Source organism: Lissotriton helveticus, chromosome 8 (assembly GCF_964261635.1).
Source record: "Lissotriton helveticus chromosome 8, aLisHel1.1, whole genome shotgun sequence".
NCBI classification, from domain to species: domain Eukaryota; kingdom Metazoa; phylum Chordata; class Amphibia; order Caudata; family Salamandridae; genus Lissotriton; species Lissotriton helveticus.
Genome location: NC_136069.1, coordinates 264,093,705 through 264,099,704, shown reverse-complemented (window position 1 = coordinate 264,099,704; position 6,000 = coordinate 264,093,705). Strand labels below are relative to the sequence as shown.

At 49.4% G+C, this 6,000-nt stretch overlaps 1 pseudogene; it reads left to right on the top strand.

Annotated features, from left to right (window-relative positions):
* Nucleotides 1-3,707: 3,707 nt before the first annotated feature.
* LOC144773730 (large ribosomal subunit protein bL33m pseudogene) overlaps nucleotides 3,708-6,000 on the top strand; it is a 78,733-nt pseudogene continuing 76,440 nt past the window's right edge.

The window sequence follows — 6,000 nt, the reverse complement described above, 5'->3', positions numbered from 1 at the left end:
TTTTCTCTACGAGGCGCAAGTGAAGTTGAGCGTTTCAGTATCACACCCTCCTGTCATCACTTAGAGCACAATAACTGGCACTTTGAGCTGTGGATACCAGGCTAATATCCAAGAATATACCAAGACCCTTTGGGGCTGATTGTATTTCTCAGCCATTTCAAGATGCTTCATCTTGGAGTCTGCAGGATTGTAGGCCTTGTAGGTGTTGGGTCATGTGCTCGTGGTATGGGGTCCCGAGGAAGAATCTGGCTGCGGCATTCTGGAAGGTTTGGAGTTTGTGTAGAAGAATTGTGTTGATTCCGGCGTAGAGGGCATTGCCGTAGTCCAGTCTGCTGGTTATGAGTGTGTGGTGACTGTCCTTAAGCAGTCGGGGGATCCATTTGAAGGTCTTAGGGAGGATGCAAAAGCAGTTGAAGCTGGTGGAGATGACGGCATTCATCTGTCGGTTCATGGAGGAGGAGGAGTCAAGGATGATACCGAAGTTCCGAGCGTGGTCTGAAGGGGAAGGGCGGGCTTCAGTCTGCTGTCCTTCATCCAGGCTGCCACGTTCTTCATTCTTTCCTAGAAGCAGAGTCTGGTGTCTTCTGGATTCTTCATGAGCGAGAGGATGAGCTGAGTGTGGTCGGCGTAGGATACGATGCTGAGCCCATGCTGTCTGACGATGGCGGCGAGGGGGGCAATCTAGATGTTGAAGTGCGTGGGGCTGAGTGATGATCCCTGGGGTACTCCGCAGCTGATTTCAGTGGGTTTGGAGAGGAAGGGAGGGAGTCGGATCCTCTCGGTTCTGTCAGAGACGAAGGATTGGATCCAGTTGAGGGTGGCTCCTTGTATTCCCACGTCGTGAAGTCTGGCTGCGAGCGTGCGATGTGAGACAGTGTTGAAAGCTGCGGAGAGGTATAGAAGGATGAGGGCCATGGTGTGTCCCTGATCCAGTAGCATGCGGATGTCATCAGTGGCGGCGTGTAGGCCGGTCTCAGTGCTGTGGTTGCAGCGGAATCCAGACTGGGAGGCGTCCATGATGGAGTGCTCTTCTATGAAGGCGGTCAGCTGGGTTTTTACGATTCTCTCTGAGACTTTGGCTGCAAAGGGGAGGAGAGAGATGGGCCGCTAGTTTTTCAGGTCCGTAGGGTCGGCTGTTGGTTTCTTGAGGAGACGTTTTACCTCTGCCCGTTTCCAGTCATCTGGGAAGATGCCTGATCTGAATGAGACGTTGATGGTTTGTCCTAGTTTGGGTGAGATGACGGCGACGACCCTGTGGAATATGTGAGTGGGTTTTCTTCATAGTTGTGGTGATGAGTGCGATGGTAGCGGGATCCCAGGACGTGATGGTAGGTTTATCGGCTGCAGTGGGTAGGGTGGGGGTGTTCGTTGTTGGTTCCCTGAAGTTGTCGTAGATGGCCTTGATCTATCCCATGGGAAATCAGACAGGTACTCCGGGCCTACTACGAAGGCCCACAAATAAGGCACTGAGTAGGAAATTTGTAAATCGGCCCTGGGTATTGGCTAAGCGACAAGTAGTTATAAGGTAGATGCAACCCCAACCACCGAAGCATACTGACTGGCTAAGAGATATGAAGGAGTGGGCAATGGCGGAGCTCATCAGATTGAAATTTGTGAGGCAAGATGACAAAGCAGAAGAGGACAGGTTGGCATGGGATACCATGTAAATAGACCTCCAAGGGGACTGGGATCAGACCTCCCAATTGGCGGAGTAAGGGGGCGTGACTCAAAGTGGCATGAGCATAATGAGCCCAATCCTGGAAAGGTCAGTACGTCAGTAATTGGGACGAATTGCATTGAGGGTCTGACTACCACTAGGAGCCAGGCTGCTACAAGGGACAGGCCGACACACGGGGATGGGTTGCTGTTTATGTTTATTCACCTTTATGGCATTGAAATTGTTATACGCCACAATATTTTGAAATGTATTGCTCTCTGATTGTATAATGTATGTGAATATCCTCAGATGGGAATACTGTTTATTGGGACTAAACTGTGTTTGAAATATGGACGATTATAGTACAGCGATTTGTGGTATAATAATGTGTGTTATAATTGAACCTAAATGCCAGCAAAGAACAGATAAAAAAATAAAAAAATACAAGATCTTTGCTCCAATGATCCGCAAGGGGGGCTAAAGTGCTTTCCCATGTCAGCTCCACTTGATGCTTTGCCATCAGTAATGCAATTCAAACAAACCTGCAGGCGATCCCTTTTAACTTAGGCACATGGCACAATAAACAAACCTGTGGTTAACATTTCATTGGGATTCCAACCATGGTCTGTATATGCTGCACTACCTCATCCCAAAAATTGAACAGCAGCCTACACTCCCATGCTGATGCCAGAAGTCTGCCTCTGTCTGGCAGCAGCGCTTGCAGTTACTTGTCTCTCTGAGGCCCAGTTTGTCAAATCTGCGGGGTGTATGGTAAACTTGGTGAATATATTTAAAATGTATAGTCTGCAGATTGCCATTTGGGGTAAGGGAGCCAGTAATCTTACAAACATGTTCCCATTCGGATGGGGTTATCTTTTCATTCCAACGAGTCAGGCTTTTGTCTGGAGCTGTAACCTTCTCGTCCCGCACCGCCCTATATAGCTTAGTCACTATCTTACGTTGTGTGGGTGCAACCAGTAGCAACTGTAGTGAGTGCAGGGAGGGTGGCTCAGCAGTAAAAGTGGTGTAGTGCGCTTTAAGAGTGAGCTTCAACCTATGTGAAGTGAATTGGAATAGCATTGTTGGATTGGTGATGTATTGAAGCTCCTCCGGTGTAAGGATGTTCCCTTGATGATAAATATTGTGCATTGTGTCAATACTGGCTTTCCGTAATGAGCGCAGTGGGCATTCCTCTTGAGCAACTGAAAGAGCTGCATGTTGTGCCAGGGGTAGTGCCGGAGCATACAGTGGTAGCTAAGCAGCTAATTTCTCAATAGCCTGCCATGAGGCAATGGTGTTGTCTAGGGTAGTGATTTCTTTCTTTGGTGTACCTCTCTTTGAGTGTGTATTGATTCCAGAAAGCGTAAAAGGATGTTCATCACCATCTTCAATCACTACATGGGGAGTGAAGGCATAGGGTTTACACCAATAATACGCATATTGCGCCTGGGCGCATGGATAATAAATGTAAAAATCTGGTGCACAAAATCCACCCTTTGTGTAGTCTAATGTCAGCTTCGTCCACCCCACTCTAGCTTGTTAGCCTCCCCAGATTAGTCGGGCCCTCCCGAAGCATGTTTTCGACATATGTTTCCAGCCGTCCCACATTTGTTGATTCTGGCAAGCCCGTTATGCGCAGAATATTGCGACGGGATCTCGCTTCCAGATCCTCGTTTTTGGCCTGAATGATAGCCAGCACCTTCTCCATATCCAGTGCTTTGGAGACCACCTGCAGGAGGCCATCTTCTGTGTCTGAGATACTTTGTTCTGCTTCACCGATCTCTGTGGCCTGTTTGTCTAATTTGGCAGACATGTGGTCCATGCAACCACTCAGAGCCTCAATCTTCCTGTCTATAGACTGCAAGCTGGCTGGCTTGGATTGCCACTAGTGTCTTTTCTAGTGAGGTTGAGGTCTCAGTAGGAGTATCCAGTTCGGAATCCAAAGTGGCCCTAAGTGCTGGTTTGCTGGATTTCCGATGCTCAAACATGAGGCGCGGTTGGGTTTTATCAGTTTTTCCCATCGTAAAAATTCAGTGGCAGTCCAACCAATATGAGAGCAGCACAGGCTGCACATGTGACAACGGACAGGTAACTACAGGCCTCCACCGCCCAAAACAGACCCACTTCGGGAAGCCAGTAGTGAAATGAGAAAGCAGAATGTGTTGGATCGGCCAAGTCTCGCTCGCCATACTCCCTGTGCACTAGGCGAGCCCCAGCCTGCTAGGTTGAAACAAGGACAAATGATCAGAGGCACCACGGACACCTGCCAAGGAAAACTCTGTGGCGCAGCGTTGGCAGTCAAATTCACAGTTCTAAAGAATGAGGCAGCCTCAGTCTCACAACATCGTCCCCAGAAAGAACTCTGTAGCGTACAGCCCATATTAGGCGTATATCCAAGCCTGGGGGAGCCAGTATGCAAAGCAGTGGGTTCCTCGGTAGCGCTGTGGCATGTCAGTAGTAAAATGAGGGGAAAAGGAGGCAGGCCCAGCACAATAGAGCAACACAGCGATGTGAGCGCAGGTCCGCGTCAGTAATGAGTGCGCAGGTTCACGAGGGCCTCATAGGCCACAGTTGCACCACACCCCATGCAGCCGCACACCGTTCCAGCTGTAGCTTCAGTCACTACCACCTTAGATGTGCAGTAATCCCCTAAGACCCCGGGAAGGTTGTGGCTGAATGTGGGACTTCCACCTCAATTGGAGGTAACACTGGGGACGGGGCTCGTGGGGAAGACATCAGGGTAGCTAGGCCTCAGGCAGGTCCCGGGTGCATATCACACCCCCCTCTCCCATTGGGCACCTCACCTAAAACAGGAGTGGGCCACCTGAACTCACGAAGTAAGCGAAGGTCGCAGGAGGTATTGATAGCACCAGATGCTGTTCTGAGCCGTTACACCGATCTCCCGTTGTCTTTCCACCCAGGATGTTGCCTGCCAAGCCTCTGTAAGAGAGCAGGGTGTATCTGTGTGCATGCCGGTATCTAGGAGGAATCACTATTATCCCAAGGGGGCTACAGGGATCACACATGCAGTCCTCGTTCCCGATCGCCAGGACGATCACACACAGCAACACCGGTACCTCAAGAGGCCAGCGAGCGGGGGTTCCGCCACGCACGGCGCACCTCAATGTCAGGCTGCCGATCTCGATCAGGCACCTCGTTGCCGATGATGCCGATGTTGTGATGGCTCCAAGTGCCCCAGTATGAGACCGTGAGCCCCCTCAGGCACCGTTCGCACCTGCAGTAGTGGGCAGCAAAGTAGAGATGCTCAGACAGAGAAGCTCTGGGCGTCATTGGGTGCCGGTCTCCTCTGTGCCGCCATGTTTGTCCGGCCACGCCCCAGCATAAGCAGAGTTAGAACAGCACAGGGGCACAGATCACCTCCAGCAATGCAGCCGCTGATCGCTCTGCAGTGCCAGTAAATCGTGCCACCCAATTTTTGTCAAGGATGGCTGCCATGGAACAGAATATTGTAGGATTTTAGTGTGCCGGCCGGCGGAGCTGCACTACACATGTATTAAACTTTTTTTGCTCTGATATGCAGCCTGCGAGCAACAATTAGAAAACAAATGCATATTAAAATGTTGTTGCATGGTTAATAAACCGTACACAATGAAAAGCCCTGTCATGTTATAGGACAGAATAGCCTAAACCATCCACCACTATAGCTGAAGCGAAATAATTATATATAGCAAAGATCTCTGAGATTAGTTGCGGACCCCGTACCTTAGCATACACAGATGGACATTCCACATCCCATCAGAAGCATCGTTCTTTTCTCAGAACTCTTGTTCCATCTATTTTTTTTTTACTCCTGTGCTCATCAATATGACAAGACGTGTGCACATAAACAAAAGCTACATTTTTCTGTTATGTCTAGGTTCTAGTGCTTGCCCAGAAAGATTAAGAAGGGGCACTGTTGTTTGACCTTGTGTGTGGTGATCAGACTAAATCCTAGGAAAAGAACAAAAAGCAAAAACATATGCAGGATCCGTATCAAAGTACAATGTGGCACAAAGCAAGCATGTTTATATAGTAGGGTATGCAAAAGAGAAAGAGGCCTACAATGTGCACAGCTTGGCCAACAGAGAGAAAACTACAATGGGCCATGCAGAAAACACACAACAGCTGCAGAGTTCAATTTATGTCTCACTCTGAGGATGAGAGCAAAAATGGAGAGTCCATTGGTACCCGTCTCAGCACCTCTTTTTTGACCTATCTGTGTTAAGCACCGGCACACGCCGGACCATTGTATGCCCTGCTACAAACCTGGCAGTACTCGCTATTTCTTCTGTCCCTTCCTGCCCCCTCAAGTCTTGCTTCTCATGATATGTGTATTGATTGGC